This window comes from Salvelinus fontinalis, chromosome 19 (genome assembly GCF_029448725.1).
Source record: "Salvelinus fontinalis isolate EN_2023a chromosome 19, ASM2944872v1, whole genome shotgun sequence".
NCBI classification, from domain to species: Eukaryota; Metazoa; Chordata; class Actinopteri; order Salmoniformes; family Salmonidae; genus Salvelinus; species Salvelinus fontinalis.
In genome coordinates this window covers 47,841,659-47,861,313 of record NC_074683.1, presented here as the reverse complement: position 1 = coordinate 47,861,313, position 19,655 = coordinate 47,841,659, and the positions used below count along the sequence as shown (strand labels likewise).

Sequence of the window (19,655 nt, the reverse complement as noted above, 5' to 3'; positions counted from 1 at the left end):
AGTTTTTCTTTCTCTCCTTAATTTCTAATTTTTTTTCTCTTGATGTTGTCTTAAAGTCTGTTACTTTTATTACTCTTGTTCAAATCCAGTCAAACTTTATTTGTCACATGCACCGAATAACACAAGTGTAGACCTTACCGTGAAATGCTTACTTACAAGCCCTTAACCAACAGTGCAGTTCAAGAAGAGTTAAGAAAATATTTCCCAAATTTACTAAAGTAAAAAATAAAATTTAAATAAAAAGTAACACAATAACATAACAATAACGAGGCTATATACAGGGGGTACCGGTACCGAGTCAGTGTGTGGGGCTACAGGTTAGTTGAGGTAATTTGTACATGTAGGTAGGAGTGAAGTGACTATGCATAGATAATAAACAGCGAGTAGCACCAGTGTACACAACAAATGGAAGGGGGGTCAATGTAATTGTCCAGGGGCCATTTGATTAATTGTTCAGCAGTCTTATGGCTTGGGGGCAGAAGCTGTTAAGGAGCCTTTTGGACCTAGACTAGGCACTCCGGTAACGCTTGCTGTGCGGTAGCAGAGAAAACAGTCTATGACGTGGGTGACTGGAGTATCTGACGATTTTATGGGCTTTCCACTGACACCACCTATTATATAGGTCCTGGATTGCAGGAAGCTTGTCCCCAGTGAAGCTTGGCCCCGCCATACCAGGCGGTGATGCAACTGGTCAGGATGCTCTCGATGGTGCAGCTGTATAACTTTAGAGGATCCGGGACCCATGCCAAATCTTTTCAGTCTCCTGAGGGGGAAAAGGTGTTGTCGTGCCCTCTTCACAACTGTCTTGGTGTGTTTGGACCATGATAGTTTGTTGGTGATGTGGACACCAAGGAACTTGAAACTCTCGACCCGCTCCACTACAGCCCCGTTGATGTTAATGGGGGTCTGTTCGGCCTTCCTTTTCCTGTGGTCCACGATCAGCTCCTTTGTCTTGCTCACATTGAGGGAGAGGTTGTTGTCCTGGTACCACACTGCCAGTTCTCTGACCTTCTCCCTATAGGCTGTCTCATCGTTGTCGGTGATCAGGCCTACCACTGTTGTGTCGTCAGCAAACTTAATGATGGTGTTGGAGTTGTGCTTGGCCACGCAGTCGTGGGTGAACAGGGAGTACAGGAGGGGACTAAGTACACACCCCTGAGTGGCCCCGGTGTTGAGGATCAGCGTGGCAGACATGTTGTTGCCTACCCTTACCACCTGGGGGCGGCCCATCAGGAAGTTGCTTCTCCCTCTCAAGTTTGATCTCTTTTCAAACTCTTCTCTCTCCTCCGCTCCTCAACAGGAGCCTCCAGGAGGGTATGTGTTCTCTGGGATCCAGCCCACATCTGTGCCCCACCTAGGGAAATACCTTGGGGCTCTGGCGAGCTGGGTGTCCCTGCAGAGCCAGTACCCCTTAGTGCTCTACAGCATAGTGGACCTGCACTCCATCACCCAGTCTCAGGACCCCACCCTTCTGCGGGTCAACATACTGGTCATGGTTGCCAGCCTGCTGGCCTGTGGCATCGACCCAGAGACATCTATCCTCTTCCAGCAGTCACAGGTTAGTCAGACACATGCAGGCAGGTACACACTCATGCATACACACACACACATAATCACTGCTCTATTAAAAGAGTTTGAGCCTATTTTCTAATGTGGTGTTGCAAACAGTTGGAAAAAGCTGAGAGTGTGTTTGTGACTTGGCAGTCTGAGCAGGCTGCTTTGGATTTGTTTCCCAGCATGTCATCAAGAAAGTCAGCTGAAGTGGTGGCTATATTGGAATGTTTATTTTATCATGGCAAGCTCTGAATGGTTACCTAATGCAGGCAGTTTAAAACGCTTCTTTTATCACTCCAATCCTTATCTTCACTGTGTGCTCTGCAAATTCACAGGGATTATGAAAACACATACCACCATTTACTTCAGAGGAAGCCACATGAAGGGGATAATTATTTTTTGGGGTAAACTCCTGAGTTAGGAAAGGAAGTGTAATCCGAATAGACATTCTCTTCTCCCTGGACACTTAAAATGTGTGTTTATATGTGTCAGCCTATCTCTGCAAGTGACATATGTGTTTTGATAGTGTGGTTCATCTGTGATATTTCTCTCACACACGCACCAAGGCCTATTTTTATTCCCATTTAGCTTCATGCCACATATCTTGGCAGCGAAGGGGATCTCCTATTGAACAAACTAACCAGAGTCTGTTCCACATGTACAAATACCACTACCGCCCAAAGAAAACACTTGACTTCATTGAAAAAATGGTGACCAGTTGAAATCAATAGTGTCTTAAGTGAAGGGCTTTCAGCTTGAAAAGAATGGCGCGAGTGTGTGTGCGTGGGCATATGTGTGTCCGAGAGAAAGACCATAGTAAAGTTACACCAATGGAAGCTCCTCAGAGGAGGAAGGGGAAAACCATCCTACTCAGTGAACTTCATAAAATATAAAAATAGTGAAACGTCTGTTATCCTTTTTAGATAAAACTATACTAAATATATTCACGTCACCAAATAATTAATTAAAACACAATGTTTTGCAATGAAGGTCTACAGTAGCCTCAACAGCACCCTGTAGGGCAGCACAGAGTGCTACCCTACAAAGACAGCTATTTTCCATCCTCTGGGTGCATTGACTTCAATACAAAACCTAGGAGGCTCATGGTTCTCTCCCACTTCCATAGACACAGTAATTATGACAACTTCCAGAGGACACCCTCCGACCCATCAGCGCTCTTGCCGCATAAACTGACATGTTGTTCATACAATCAAAGGATCAGAGCATGAATATAGTACTGAACGCATAAGCTGCAGCTAGCTAGCACTGCAGTGCATAACATATGGTGAGTAGTTGACTCAGAGAGAGAAAGACAATAGTTGAAGAGTTTTGAACAAATTCATTTCTTAAATGGAGAAGCAGCAGAGGGGGAGAGCTAGCTATATATATTTATTTTTTTCCTTTTTTTTCTTCTTCTTATTTAACCTTTCACTTACTTAGCTAATGCAGCTAATTTAGCCTACTCAACAACCTGACTCAAACAGAGAGGAATGCTATTTCTGTTAGCTAGCTGGCTAAGGCCATCCAACACTGCATCTCTTCTAAGTCAAGGTAAGCTTTTGGTTTTATAAATGTATTGCCACTGGTGTAATTGCAAACTGCTTACTGTACACTGTTATGCCTGATTGTGCACATGGATTTGATTGTGGGTTTACTAAAGCGTTAGTTTTACTTCAGTTTATTTTAGTAAATACTTTCTTAACATTTCTTATTTTTCTTAAAACTGCATTGTTGTTTAAGGGCTTGTAAGTCTACACCTGTTGTATTCGGCGCATGTGACAAATACAATTTTATTTGAGTTTGTTGACTATGACATTAGCTAATATGGTTACAATGATGGAGACTCTGTAGAGGTTAGCATTTATGGTTTGAATGTTTGGCTGTCCATTGCTTGTGGACTTCACTGCACAACACAACAGCTAAGGGAAAAGGTGTGCGGAGGAGAGCGTGCAGATGCGATAAGAAATGATACAATGAGCAAAGTGATGATGCTGTACGTGGCTGCAATGAAAGTGAACTGTGTGTGACTGATGATCAGAAGTGTATTCATTCTGCCGATTCTGGATGGACCTACCTGAATTTGTCCAAAATAAACACATTTTGGACTAATGTTTACTCCCCAGATCAGCTAGATGCAGGCAAGAGGTACCGGTGCCGCACGGCAAGACGTACCGGTAATCAAGTCTGACACCAACAATCTCTTAAACAGCTTCTATCCCCAAGCAATATGACTGTTAAATAACTACCAAAATAGCTACACGGACTATCTGCATTAACCTTGCATCTTTATTGACCTTTTATTTCAATCTTTGCACTGTTGTGACACACTGTCACTCCAACACACATACAAACACTCAGTCCATAATTTGCTCACTCACACATATATTTATACTCAATCAAATCAAATTGTAATTGTCACATGTGCCAAAAACAACAGGTGAAGAACTCACCGTGAAATGCGTACTTACAAGTAGTTATTAACCAAGAATGCAGTTCAAGAAATAAAGTTAAGAAAATATTTACAAAATAAAAAAGTTACAATAATAAGGCTATGTACAGGGAGTACCGGTACTGAGCCAATGTGCCGGGGTACAGGTTAAACAAGGTAATTTGTACATGTAGGTAGGGGTAAAGTGACTATGCATAGATAATAAACAGCGAGTAGCAGCAGTGTAAAAACGGTGGGGGGGGGGGGGGGGGGGGAAATCGTCTAGCTCAGGGGTGTCAAACATACGGCCCGCGGGCCGGAACCGGCCCCCAAGGAGGTTCGATCAGGCCCGCAGGATAATTTGAAAGTGGAAAAAATGCATAAAAGACATGGAATTAATATTTTTAATTCGCTGCAATTCATGGATTATCCGCTAAGGGGCGCACTCTTTCCATCAGAGTAGAAGACAAGCCGCATCACTGAGACAGACTGAAAACAGCAGACGGTATCAATGCGCCATCTGCTGCTTGTTACGACGTTGTTAATACCTTGGTCTCTACCTCTCCGCTACACCCTCATTAGCCAAAATGTCGTTATCCAAACGGAGAAAAGTAGATAAGGAGTGTAGAATTTTCAAAGAAAAATGGACCACGTCCTATTTATTTACAGAGATGCACGGAAAACCTTCGTGCTTGGTGTGTTTGCAACAAGTTTCGGTATTGAAGGAATATAATATTCGACGCCACTACGAGACTCATCACAGCGAAAAATATGACGGCTTGCAAGGACAACTGAGAAGAGATAAGATTAACGAATTGCTGGCGGGTCTGAGGAAACAGCAGTCAACTTTCATCCAGAGCCGAGAAGTCAGTGAAGCAGCGGTAAAAGCCAGCTACCTAATTGCTAGCGAAATAGCATTAGCATCGAAGCCGTATTCCGACGGTGACTTTGTTAAACGATGCATGATGAAGGCGGCTGAACTTGTATGTCCCGAGAAGCGACAAGCTTTTGCCAATATTAGCCTGACGAGGAATACTATAGCAGAGAGGATTTCGGAACAATCGGCAGATTTAGACAGTCAATTGAAACAGAGAGTCAAGTCATTTATTGCATTTTCCGTGGCAATTGACGAGAGCACTGACATCACAGACGTGGCCCAACTGGCCATATTTATTCGAGGAGTTGATGAGACATTGACTGTTACTGAAGAGTTTCTTGAGTTGGTGCCAATGATGGACACCACAACAGCCGAGGACATTTTCGGCTCTGTCGTTGCTGCATTGGACAGAGTTGGAGTGGACTGGTCCCGCGCTGTCAGCCTGGCTACAGACGGCGCGCCATCCATGGTCGGAAAGAAAGCAGGTGTCGCGACAAAGTTCAAAGACAAAGTACAAGCCCTTAATGGAGGAGATCGTTTCTGGACATTTCACTGTATTTTGCACCAGGAGGCATTGTGTTGCAAGTCGCTGAAAATGGACCACGTCATGGAGGTGGTTGTTCGCACTGTAAATTTCATCCGGTCCAGAGGTCTGAACCATCGTCAGTTTGACAAACTTCTCAGCGACAGCAACATTACCCAAAGCCTGCCATACCACACTGAAGTGAGATGGTTAAGCCGAGGCGCTGTGCTGAGGCATTTCTTTGATCTACGAGAGGAAATCGGACAGTTCATGGAGAAAAAAGGAAAACCGGTGTTGGAATTACAATCTCAGGAATGGCTACGGGACCTTGCATTCTTGGTTGATATTACTGAACACTTGAACAATCTGAACAAAATGTTGCAAGGCCGCAAAAAAGTTGTCACACAGTTTTCTGACAACATACATGCATTTAAGTTGAAGCTGACTTTGTGGGAGATGCAACTGGCAAATGGCAACCCTGCTCATTTCCCCTGTCTGAGAGATGTGTGTGTGACCAGACCTGATGCGGACATGAAACAGTACAAAGACAAAATTGCAGGACTACTGCGGGAGTTTGAGAAACGTTTTCAGGTATTTGGTGAACTTGAGACAGAATTTTCAGTTTTTCGCTCACCTTTCACAGTTAAAGCTTCTGATCTGCCGGTCGAAATTCAGCTAGAGATAATTGATTTGCAGTGTGATGCAGATTTGAAGGGCAAATTTGCCTCTGTAGGTCTGGACAGATTTTATCAGTATCTACTACCAGGGTACCCCAAATTAACAGCCCTGGCTGCTAAAATTTTGTGCATGTTTGGGACAACCTACCTTTGTGAACAAATTTTCTCAGTGATGAATATCAATAAAAACAAAAATGCGTTCAAGGCTCACAAACAAGCACTTAAATGACATTCTGAAAGTGACAGCTAGTCAGGACATGACACCTGGTGTTGATGCACTTGTACAGGCCAAAAGATGCCAAGTTTCAGGAACAAATACAAGTCCAGACTAGACTAACACCTTTAAAATGCTGCCTTAGATACTGTTTGCATTGAAAGAATACAGCTCTGTGAAGATGAATCCTTACTGTGGTGATTTAAAAAATGTGCACTTTAATGTTAGTCAGCAGCTTCAAAACAAAAGTTGTGTGATGGAATTCTACTGTTCATACAACTCCATAAATTTTCAGTATGTATTGTATGTGTATGTATGTTTCATGTATGAAGTTTACAGATTTACAGGACAGGCGAACACTTTCTTCATTACACATTTAAAATCACTCTCCTTAGTTTGTAAGGTGTACGCAGGGATTACATTTAGATTTTATATGCGTATGTGTAAGTGGTTTAAAAATTCCTTTCTTTAAAAGTCTCATTTAATCTTAAAGTGCATTACTATATTTTTCAGTACCAATTAAAGTTTTGTGCCTTTGTACAATCAGTGGGATCAGTTGCAATGCATATTTGTGAATGATAAAAGTAAATTGCACATTTGTCTAAGGAAATATGAGGTGTTTCATGAAATGTTTTGTAAAAGGATAGTTCATTAAATTTCAATATTTTCCTAATGTTCTTGTGCTTCTTTACACCAAAACAAAGGAAAGACATGATATTTTGGTCATTTATAGCAGAGTATGGTATAATTTTAATGGTCCGGCCCACTTGACATCTCCCTAGGCCGTATGTGGCCCACGATGCGAAATGAGTTTGACACCCCTGGTCTAGCTGGTCATTTGATTAATTGTTCAGCAGTCTTATGGCTTGGGGATAGAAGCTGTTAAGGAGCCTTTTGGACCTAAACTTGGCACTCCGGTACCACTTGCCATACGGTAGCTGAGAGAACAGTCTGACTAGGACTTGGGTGACTGGAGTCTCTGACAATTTTTTAGGCCTTCCTCTGACACCGCCTTGTATATAGGTCCTGGATGGCAGGAAGCTTAGCCCCAGTGATGTACTGGGCTGTACCCACTACTCTGTAGCGCCTTACGGTTGGATGCCGAGCAGTTGCCATACCAGACGGTGATGCAACTGGTCAGGATGCTCTCGATGGCGCAGCTGTAGAACTTTTTGAGGATCTGGGGACCCATGCCAAGTCTTTTCAGTCTCTTGAGGGGAAAAGGCGTGGTTGTGCCCTCTTCACGACATTATTGGTGTGTTTGGACCACGATAGTTTGGTAATGTGGACACCAAGGAACTCTCGACCCCCTTCACTACAGCCCCGTCACGTGAATGGGGGTGTGTTCAGCCTTCTTTGTCCTGTGGTCCACGATCATCTCCTTTGTCTTGCTCACAAGGGAGAGGTTGTTGTCCTGGCACTACACTACCAGGTCTCTGACTTTCTCCTTATAGGCTGTCTCATCGTTGTCAGTGATCAGGCCTACCACTGTTGTGTCGTCAGCAAACTTAATCATGGTCACGCAGTCGTGGGTGAACAGGTAGTACAGGAGGGGACTAAGCACATACTCCTGAGGGGCCCCTGTGTTGAGGATCAGCGTGGCAATTGTGTTGTTGCCTACCCTTACCACCTGGGGGCGGCCCGTCAGGAAGTCCAGGATCCAGTTGCAGAGGGAGGTGTTTAGTCCCAGGGTCCTTAGCTTAGTGATGAGCTTTGTGGGCGCTATGGTGTTGAACGCTGAGCTGTAGTCAATGAACAGCATTCTCACATAGGTGTTCCTTTTGTCCAGGTGGGAAAGGACAGTGTGGAGTGCGATTGAGATTGCGTTATCTGTGGATCTGTTAAGGCGATATGTGGATTGGAGTGGGTCTAGGGTTTCCGGGATGATGGTGTTGTGAGCCGTCACCAGTCTTTCAAAGCACTTCATGGCTACCGATGTAGTAGTCATTTAGGCAGCTTACCAAATCAAATTTATTTATTTTTTGGGTCACATACACTTGGTTAGCAGATGTTAATGCGAGTGTAGCGAAATGCTTGTGCTTCTAGTTCGAAAAGTGCAGTAATATCTAACAAGTAATCAAACAATTCCCCAACAACTACCTAATACACACAAATCTAACAAGTAATCTAACAATTCCCCAACAACTACATAATACACACAAATCTAACAAGTAATCTAACAATTCCCCAACAACTACCTAATACACACAAATCTAAAGGGGTGAATGAGAATATGTACATATAAGTATATGGATGAGCGATGGCCGAGCGGCATAGGCAAGGTGCAGTAGATGGTATAAAATACAGTATATACATGTGATATAAGTAATGTAAGATATGCAAACATTATTAAAGTGGTATTATTTAAAGTGGCATTGTTTAAAGTGACTAGTGATCTATTTATTAAAGTGTCCAGTGATTGGGTCTCAATACAGTATATACATGTGATATGAGTAATGTAAGATATGTAACATGATTAAAGTGGCATTAAATGCGGCGTTGTTTAAAGTGACTAGTGAGCCATTTATTAAAGTGTCCAGTGATTGGGTCTCAGTGTAGGCAGCAGCCTCTCTGAGTTAGTGATGGCTATTTAACAGTCTATGGCCTTGAGATAGAAGCTGTTTCTCAATCTCTCGGTCCCAGCTTTGATGCACTTCTTGATGAAGACGGTGACTAAGGTGTTATACTCCTCAATGCCATTGGATGAATCCCTGAACATACATTCGCTTTTTTGGGCACAGGGACTATGTTGGTCTGCTTGAAACATGTAGGTATTACAGACTCGGTCAGAGAGACGTTGAAAATGTCAGTAAAGACACTGTATTGACGCTTTGGCTGTTTGATGGTTTGTCTGAGGGCATAGCGGGATTTCTTATAAGAGTCTGGATTAGTGTCCTGCTCCTTGAAAGCGGCAGCTCTAGCCTTTAGCTCAGTGCGGATGTTGCCTGTAATCCATGGCTTCTGGTTGGGATAAGTACATACGGTCACTGTGGGGACAACGTCGTCAATGCACTTCTTGATGAAGCCGGTGACTGAGGTGGTATACTCCTCAATGGCATTGGATGAATCCCTGAACATATTTCAGTCTGTGCTAGCAAAACAGTCCTGTAGTGCCAGGGTTGGTTTGTGATAGTAAATAGATGGCTATGAAAAATATAGATAACTCTTGGTAGATAGAGTACCTCATGATAAGCTGTAGACCACACTACCTCAGGCGAGCAATACCTCGAGACTACCTTAAAAACATCTTAAGGCTAGGTGGGACGCTAGCACCCCATCTCGACAACATCCGGTGAAATTGCAGAGCGCGAAATTCAAAATACAAAAATCGTAATATTAAACATTCAAAACATTTAAACATTCAACTGTCATACATCATTTAAAAGCTTAAGTTCTTGTTAATCCAGCCGCTTTGTCAGATTTCAAAAAGGCTTTACTGCGAAAGCATACCATGCAATTATCTGAGGAAAGCGCCTCGCATACAAAATCATTAAAAGCATTTTCCAAGCAGCAGAGGCGTCACAAATGTCCAAAATAGCGATAAAATAAATCACTTACCTTTGAATATCTTCCTCTGTTTGCAATCCCAAGGGTCCCAGCTACACAACAAATTGTTGGTTTGTTCGATAAAGTCCTTCTTTATATCCCAAAAAAGTCAGTTTAGTTGGCGCGTTTGATTCAGTAATCCACCCGTTCCAGTCGTTCAACATGCAGACATAGCAATCCCAAAAGTTACCAATAAACTTCATCCAAACAAGTCAAGCAACATTTCTAATCAATCCTCAGGTACCCTAATATGTAAATAAACAATCAAATTTAAGACGGAGAATAGTATGTTCAATACCGGAGATAAATAACGAAGTGCGCGCCCTCATCCACGCGCGCCACAAGACTACGGTCCAAATGAGAGCCACCTTGAAAAACTACAAATTCTAGCTCCATTTTCACTAAACAAGCCTGAAACCCTTTCTAAAGACTGGTGACATCTAGTGGAAGCCATAGGAACTGCAATCTGGGAAGATTTCCTTTGAATATCCCATAGACAAGTGTTTGAATGGGTGGTGACCTCAAAAAATTATCCTCTGGTTTTCGCCTGGCATATCAGTTCCGTTATACATATCAGTTCTGTTATACACTGCTCAAAAAAATTAAGGGAACACTTAAACAACACAATGTAACTCCAAGTCAATCACACTTCTGTGAAAACAAACTCTCCACTTACGAAGCAACACTGATTGACAATAAATTTCACATGCTGTTGTGCAAATGGAATAGACAAAAGGTGGAAATTATAGGCAATTAGCAAGACACCCCCAAAAAAGGAGTGATTCTGCAGGTGGTGACGACAGACCACTTCTCAGTTCCTATGCTTCCTGGCTGATGTTTTGGTCACTTTTGAATGCTGGCGGTGCTCTCACTCTAGTGGTAGCATGAGACGGAGTCTACAACCCACACAAGTGGCTCAGGTAGTGCAGGTAGGGCTCAGGTAGTGCAGTTCATCCAGGATGGCACATCAATGCGAGCTGGGTGGGTGCCATACATTGTGAAGGATGCTAGTGGTTACATGACTCAAGCTGGTTCCCAGAGTAGCTATTCCTCAACAAGATCGTCACCAGACTCCATCTTCATCACCCGTCTCCCTGACCACCTTCCTCTGATCAAGCCAGGAACTGTCCCTCTCCAGCTTTGGAGGATGCATGCACTCAAAGACTTGTCCTCTATTGGTTGACCTAACTATACCTAGGCTACTCCTGATATTGCTTGTTTGTTTTTTGCTTTTGATGCGCTTTGAGATTGTTATGAAAAGTATTATAAAAATGCAATTTATTACTATACCAAAGCGACAGCAGTGTGCAGGGTTTCTTTTTACTTTGAACTTCTCTAATTGTTAGCATGCACCTGCAACAAGATAGCTCAGATGTGCGAGTGCATTTTTTGATGTTGAAAGTAAAACACACCAACAGTAAATGTAACGGTATCAAATAAATAAAAAATATTACAAGCAAGAAACACTTTCAATGAGAACAGCAATCAACTTTGGGTTTAAAAAAAACGAACTTCACCAAATACAGTAAAAAAATGAATACATTAACAGCTATAAATAAAATGCATACAAAATAAATAAAACAACTTCTTAATCATGGCCTCGGTCACCTCCTTCTCCCACCTCCCCATCTGGACCCTTTGGGGAGAAAGAGGAGCCCACATCTGCAATGTATTTTTGCTTAAGTCTAAGGTTCTTCCACTTATTTTTCACCCATGCAGGTGACAGCTGCCCCTCCAGCTCACACTCCTTTATCTAGATCCTGAAAGACATGAGATTAAGTACATTAACCAAAACATGAGTAAAGTAGAGTTGTTTGAACTTTATGTAGCTAGATGGCCACATACTTTATAAAATTGGATTGCCAAGGTGAAACAGTAATGAGTGCAGCTTACCATTACTTTTACCTTAACAGGGATGTATACTCCAAACATTTGCAAAACGTTTTACAACAAAAACTAGCGTTTCTATTGGAAAGGTTCAGCAAACAAGGAGGGAACCTGCCTGAATCTGTCCAATATAAACACTAGTTTTTGTTGCAAAACAGAATATTTTGCAACTGTTTGGGGTAATGATTACACCCATATGTGCAATGAAACTAACCAGCTAGCTAACAAGGCTAAAGTTAAATTGGAAGATGACGGTGAACAGCAAGTAACCATGTAGCTAGCAAACGTTACTGATCGAACAGTTATAACTTCTAGTCCTAGCTAGCTACTAAAGCACATAGATAGTTAAAGGCACGGCAGGCAACTACAAATTAGCTACAAAGCCAAAATGAGTATAACATCCTGGCATTTACAGCATACTCTATTTTTTTTTTATTAAAAAGTTACATACAATAAAACATTATATTTTTGTATACTTAGCTTAGCTGTCCTGGATCTGCACAGCTCTGCGAGGGCATGGGATCGGGAGAGACACTTAAGTGTTTTAGTACTATATCTCTTGACACAATGATGAAAATAATCATGGCCTCTAAACCTTCAAGCTGCATACTGGATCCTATTCCTACTAAACTGCTGAAGGAGCTGCTTCCTGTGCTTGGCCCTCCTATGTTGAACATAATAAACAGCTCTCTATCCACCGGATGTGTACCAAACTCACTAAAAGTGGCAGTGATAAAGCCTCTCTTGAAAAAGCCAAACCTTGACCCGGAAAATATAAAAAACTATCGGCCTATATCGAATCTTCCAGTCCTCTCAAAAAATGTTGAAAAAGCTGTTGCAGCAACTCACTGCCTTTCTGAAGACAAACAATGTATACGAAATGCTTCAGTCTGGTTTTAGACCCCATCATAGCACTGAGACTGCACCTATGAAGGTGGTAAATGACCTTTTAATGGCGTCAGACCGAGGCTCTGCATCTGTCCTCGTGCTACTAGACCTTAGTGCTGCCTTTGACACCATCGATCACCACATTCTTTTGGAGAGACTGGAAGCCCAAATTGGTCTACACGGACAAGTTCTGGCCTGGTTTAGATCTTACCTGTCGGAAAGATATCAGTTTGTCTCTGTGAATGGTCTGTCCTCTGACAAATCAACTGTACATTTCGGTGTTCCTCAAGGTTCCGTTTTAGGACCACTATTGTTTTCACTATATATTTTACCTCTTGGGGATGTTATTCGAAAACATAATGTTAACTTTCACTGCTATGCGGATGACACACAGCTGTACATTTCAATGAAACATGGTGAAGCCCCAAAATTGCCCTCGCTAGAAGCCTGTGTTTCAGACATAAGGAAGTGGATGGCTGAAAACTTTCTACTTTTAAACTCGGACAAAACAGAGATGCTTGTTCTAGGTCCCAAGAAACAAAGAGATCTTCTGTTAAATCTGACAATTCATCTTGATGGTTGTAAAGTCGTCTCAAATAAAACTGTGAAGGACCTCGGCGTTACTCTTGACCCTGATCTCTCTTTTGACGAACATATCAAGACTGTTTCAAGGACAGCTTTTTTCCATCTACGTAACATTGCAAAAATCTGAAATTTTCTGTCCAAAAATGATGCAGAAAAATTAATCCATGCATTTGTTACTTCTAGGTTGGACTACTGCAATGCTCTACTTTCCGGCTACCCGGATAAAGCACTAAATAAACTTCAATTAGTGCTAAATACGGCTGCTAGAATCCTGACTAGAACCAAGAAATTTGATCATATTACTCCAGTGCTAGCTTCCCTACACTGACTTCCTGTTAAGGCAAGGGCTGATTTCAAGGTTTTACTGTTAACCTATAAAGCGTTACATGGGCTTGCTCCTACCTATCTTTCCGAGTTGGTCCTGCCGTACATACCAATACGTACGCTACGGTCACAAGACGCAGGCCTCCTAATTGTCCCTAGAATTTCTAAGCAAACAGCGGGAGGCAGGGCTTTCTCCTATAGAGCTCCATTTTTATGGAACAGTCTGCCTACCCATGTGAGAGACGCAGACTCGGTCTCAACCTTTAAGTCTTTACTGAAGACTTATCTCTTCAGTAGATCATATGATTGAGTGTAGTCTGGCCCAGGAGTGTGAAGGTGAACGGAAAGGTTCTGGAGCAACGAACCACCCTTGCTGTCTCTGCCAGGCCGGTTCCCCTCTCTCCACTGGGATTCTCTGCCTCTAACCCTGTTACGGGGGCTGAGTCACTGGCTTGCTGGTGCTCTTTTATGCCGTCCCTAGGAGGGGTGCGTCACTTGAGTGGGTTGAGTTACTGACGTGATCTTCCTGTCTGGGTTGGCGCCCCCCCTTGGTTTGTGCTGTGGTGGAGATCTTTGTGGGCTATACTCGGCCTTGTCTCAGGATTGTAAGTTGGTGGTTGAAAATATCCCTCTAGTGGTGCGGGGCCTGTGCTTTGGCAAAGTGGGTGGGGTTATATCCTTCCTGTTTGGCCCTGTCCGGGGGTATCATCGGATGGGGCCACAGTGTCTCCTGACCGCTCCTGTCTCAGCCTCCAGTATTTATGCTGCAGTAGTTTATGTGTCGGGGGGCTAGGGTCAGTTGGTTATACCTGGAGTACTTCTCCTGTCTTATCCAGTGTCCTGTGTGAATTTAAGTATGCTCTCTCTAATTCTCTCGTTCTCTCTTTCTCTCTGAGAACCTGAGCCCTAGGACCATACGTCAGGACTACCGGGCATGCTGACACCTTGCTGTCCCCAGTCCGCCTGGCCTTGCTGCTATTCCAGTTTCAACTGTTCTGCCTGCGGTTACGAAACCCCTACCTGTCCCAGACCTGCTGTTTTCAACTCTTAATGATCGGCTATGAAAAGCCAACTGAGATTTATTCCTGATTATTATTTGACCATGCTTGTCATTTATGAACATTTTGAAAATCTTGGCTCTCTCTAATTTTCTCCTTCTCTCTTTCTTTCTCACGGAGGACCTGAGCCCTAGGACCATACGTCGGGACTACCGGCCGTGGTGACTCCTTGCTGTCCCCAGTCCGCCTGGCCTTGCTGCTATTCCAGTTTCAGCTGTTCTGCCTGCGGTTATGGAACCGCAACCTGTCCCAGACCTGTTGTTTTTCAACTCTTAATGATCAGCTATGAAAAGCCAACTGAAAATTATTCATGATTATTAGTTGACCATGCTTGTCACTTATGAACATTTTTGAACATCTTGGCATAGTTCTGTTATAATCTCCACCCGGCACAGCCAGAAGAGGACTGGCCACCCCTCATAGCCTGGTTCCTCTCTAGGTTTCTTCCTAGGTTTTGGCCTTTCTAGGGAGTTTTTCCTAGCCACCGTGCTTCTACACCTGCATTACTAGCTGTTTGGGGTTTTAGGCTGGGTTTCTGTACAGCACTTCGAGATATTAGCTGATGTACGAAGGGCTATATAAAATAAAATTGATTGATTGATTGATATACTGAGAACGTGTCATGTGTGATTGTTTTGTTTCCCGCTTTTGGTTAATTTTGGTAGTGCATCTCCATATCTAATTGACATCTTATTATCAGCTGTTGTCAAAGGAGAAATGATTATGACATCTGGGCATCGAAAGTATACTCGATTTTCGAAATGTCACATACTATAAAACATATTTTTTTTCCATACGCAAACGGCCTACTATTTAGGATGCAAGTATGGGTATTCGGACACAACCACTGTCTGTCACCTTGATTACTCCAATTTGTCTCTCAATCTGTGCATCTACGTTATAAACTTTAATTTATAGACTACGTTGTAGCAACCTCATGATGGGTGTAGGTCAAATTGGAGTATCATGTAGTAGCCTATATCTCATCGATGTTATATTGAGCTAGGTGAATGGAATATGAATGACAGTCATTCAATAAGCTGTAAAAGAAATAAGGCCATGCACATAAAAATGAAATAAAAACTGTCTTCCCTAGTCTTAAAACGCCACTGGTCGCCACTGAGTTACACCGTTTCTTACTGAAATAACAGCAGCAGATCCACAAAGCTCTGAGGTTAATAGGAATATCTTGGCTTTCTCCTAAATAAATAAAAAAAGAGTCCTATAATCACATAATCCATAACATTACTAGTAGTGTGTTTGTTTCAGATACTACGAAGACAGATCACATTCAATATGAATGGAGTTGATGTTCATTCTAAAATGTATTTTATTGCACCTACATCTATATCAGTGTCTCCTTCCTCACTCTGCTGTCATCAACATCTGTCCTATTTCACGTTCATAGTCTGTCTGTAACTAATCCCCCCCTCTCTAGCTACAAGTATTCATTGTAAACATTTTGTTTATGTCCGTGCTGTTTTGAGTTTGTCACACTCTTTAGAATCCGTTTTAAGCGGAGAGGGATGGCAGTCACTTCGCCAGCACCCATAAACTCTAAGTCTCTGAAGCAGAAGGATTTTGCGCCTTTTTTCCCACTAATGAGAGTTGTTGGCAAGGCCCATAGGTTTTAGAGAGACCCATGTTGAGAGAGAGAGAAAAGTATGGGATGGCTGTAGCGTGATGCAGAGAGGGAGTCATTAAATCCAGCCCTGCTAATGTCCAGGAGATTGGAGTTATTTAATGGCTCTAATGCCTTGTCACTGATGTAGTATAATGGAGTATGGCTATTGGCTATGCATCTGGGCAACAGAGCACCTGGTTGTTAGGACACAGGGAAAATCCAGTATAGTTCCTATCTCTACCACATGGTGGAGCTGAGGAGTCCCACCATGTGAGGATCTGAAAGGTTTTTAGTTATGTTTATTTGAGGTGGTGGAGAAGAGACTTGATTTTTTATTTTACATGTGGGCTTAGTTTAAAACCAATAATATTTTTTAGGCTTGGACCATGTTGAGTGACTGGTTGTGGTGTCTCCCTCCCTTCCACAGGTCTCTGAACACGCTGAACTGTCCTGGATCGTGGGCTGCCTCCAGTATTCCCCCGACTCTGACACCTGCCTCAGTGAAAGGTACATAACAGCTTGGGAATACTGTAGGATTTGAAATGCAGTGATACAACCACTGAATGAGTTTACATGGAGACAAATCCTGCTTTTTGTATAAATTATGCATTAATATCAATGGCTGCACAATTGAGTTGATGATCAGTTAAATTGTTAGTCAAGTTACAAATGGTGGAAAGTTCAATGGTATCCTTCCATTTTCCTCCATTTCCTTTCTCATGTTCAGCATCCTGACTATTGTTAGTCCTGTTTGTTTCAGCACCTCACTTGCCACATCTGTTTAAATGTTCTCATAATGACAGTGATTTCCTTGGCCACGTGCAGTTTTACTAGGAGGCCAGAGGGAAGGAAAGGACAGCCAGCAGTGTTCTGGTTCTACACTGAAAACACCTTTTGTTTACTCAACAGCTGACTTCACGTCAAACGTGGTGGAAAATGTCCTGTGATTCAGCCATGTTGAGTTTGTATGAGCGAGTGCTCTTCACTCGTAAAGAGAACATGCCGCCTTAAAGAGAAGCTAACCTGTTTTCTTTTCTTCTTTTTGTCTTTCATTTTCTACTTTTCTCTCCTTGCAATGTTTCATTCTCTTTCTTCTTGCTACACCCCTCTCCCCTATTTCTCTTGCTCTCTCTCCAGATGAAAAGTAAACAGAAGAATGAGGGGAGTGTGGGGCTGTAGTCTTTCCACGTCCTGCAGGCTGCGGATATTCTCCTTTACAAGTGAGCTCAGTCTCTATTAAGTGTGGGTGTGCTGCAGCAAATAAATTAAATTAATATTTAAAAAACAAATTCATTGAGTGTGAGGTTTTCTATGTTTTTACAGGTCCACTCACATCCCAGTAGGATAAGATCAGGTCCAACATCTGGAGTTGGCTCAGGACCTAGCCCGCATCTTCAAGATCACATACGGAGATTTATTCCCTGAGCCACGTGTTCTGCTCATTAAGTTACTGTGTACCACACAGGGGTTACATCTATGGATGCAGGCAGTGTAGTACATTTTCTCTTACTCAGACACTCACTCATATGTAAACATACTCAAAATCCAACTCTCTCTTTCTCTCTCTCATACACATAGATATACCCTATGGATACATACACATATGTCCAGATGCACATGCACAAAGACACATGGCCAGCAAGTTCTACTGATGGATACTTAATAACCCCACTCTGATATACTCCTTCATTATTGCCGTCATGAAAGCACAAGATGTAACCAGCCATGCGTGCAATGGAGCTTTGATTAAAGGACTGTTCCCTTCCTCATATATCTGAGAAATAAAGTGATAATAGATTTGGGGAGGCGGGAGGGGGTATGTCCTCAAGACGACTTCAGAGATGTGTGTGTGCGCCCGCGTGTTGAGATGGATAGATAAAAGTGTGTGTGTGTATTACAGGGGCGGGTTAGGGACAGTGGTTGATGCTGCCTTTTTGTGCTGTCTTTGGCTGTTTACCGATGGACGTTTTGTGGGAAAGAGACCAGAGCAACAGCTTCTGGCAGAACTGCCAGTCATCCGCCACCACTTTGAAACCCAATCAAAGGTGTCCTCTTAAATCACCCTGAAACAAAGAGCTCATCAGGAAAGAGACCCTCCCCCTTTCATCCTCCAGTGCCACCCCCCATGCACCCCTGACTTCTCTGCTGACAGCATACTGCCAGGACCTGGTTCTTCTTATCGGGATATGATTAACTGATGTAATGATATCCCATGCGTACATTCACCTTAATAACAATAATAGCCATATCGTTGCCAAACACAACCCAGCCTTAACAAGGCATATTCTCTTTTCATCCCAATCAAGCTCCACACGGAAGGTCAAATCCCTCCGCGACCCCTCCTCCAAGATGTCCAAGTCAGACCCCCAGAAGATGGCCACCGTCAACCTCCTTGACTCGCCCGACAACATCGTCCTCAAAATCCGCTGTACCGTCAGACTTCACCTCCGTGGTGACCTTTAACCCTGCGGCGCGCCTGGGTGTGTCCAACCTGGTGCTGACGCACGCAGTATGTTGCACGGTGGAGGAGGCGGTGGGGCTAGACATGGGGAAGTACAAACAGCTGGTCGCGGAGGCCATGGTGGTGCGACTCACACCGATCAGGGAGGAGATTGAGAGGCTGAGGGGGGACAGGAGGCACCTGGAGAGGCTGCTGGTCCAGGGAGCCCACAGGGGCCAGGAACTGGCTGCACCCATCCTCAAGGAGGTCCGCCAGAGTAGACTTTTGCTGAAGGAGGGGGGGGGGGGGGGGGACTTGTTAAACTGTTTAAAAAAGTAGAGACTTGCACTCTGTGAATGGGGAATGGAAGATTCTACTGGTGCTTGACTACGTTTGCTTGAGTTACGTATATTGTTGTTGTCATTTATTAATCTCTATGCCTTGCTTCAAATTAATGGCAATATATTTTTTACTTAAACAATAAATATATGTGTAGGATATGCTATGGGTTTTCTGTGGAAAGTCCAATGAGAACTTTCAAGCTCTAACACAATAAACAGACACACACGCACGTCATCAGACACAGGCTGTGGGCAGTGAGTAATGAGTAGGCCAATGCCCTGTCAATAGTAGTCATTCTGCCTGTTCAGTTCTGGGCTCTTGTCTGCAGATGGAACATAAAGAAGAGCACAGCCTCCCTGTGATACTTGGATAGACTAACCTGGGATCCTGACTGCTTAGGATAATATTTTCACCCTCTTTGCTCCCACCATCCTGGTGATGGAGCAGACCATCTGTGGGAGCTGGACTCTGATGTAGTTTTCCAGATCCATATTTACCTGGGAACTAACTAGTCAGATCACATCCAACTGCAGTTTATTTCAACTTTAGTATTTGCAGTGGCATAAGCAGCAGACTGAAAATACAGCCTATTCATATGAGCCAATAATAGCCTACAATGACTAAGAACTATAAGCTACCAAATTTGATTTAATTCTAGACTCAGCGAAATTACGTTTGTCAATTTTTT

At 43.1% G+C, this 19,655-nt stretch overlaps 1 pseudogene; it reads left to right on the top strand.

Moving 5' to 3' along the window:
• The first annotated feature begins 1,306 nt into the window (after positions 1-1,306).
• On the top strand, positions 1,307-19,306 carry LOC129816212 (tryptophan--tRNA ligase, mitochondrial-like; annotated as a pseudogene).
• The last annotated feature ends 349 nt before the right edge of the window (positions 19,307-19,655 follow it).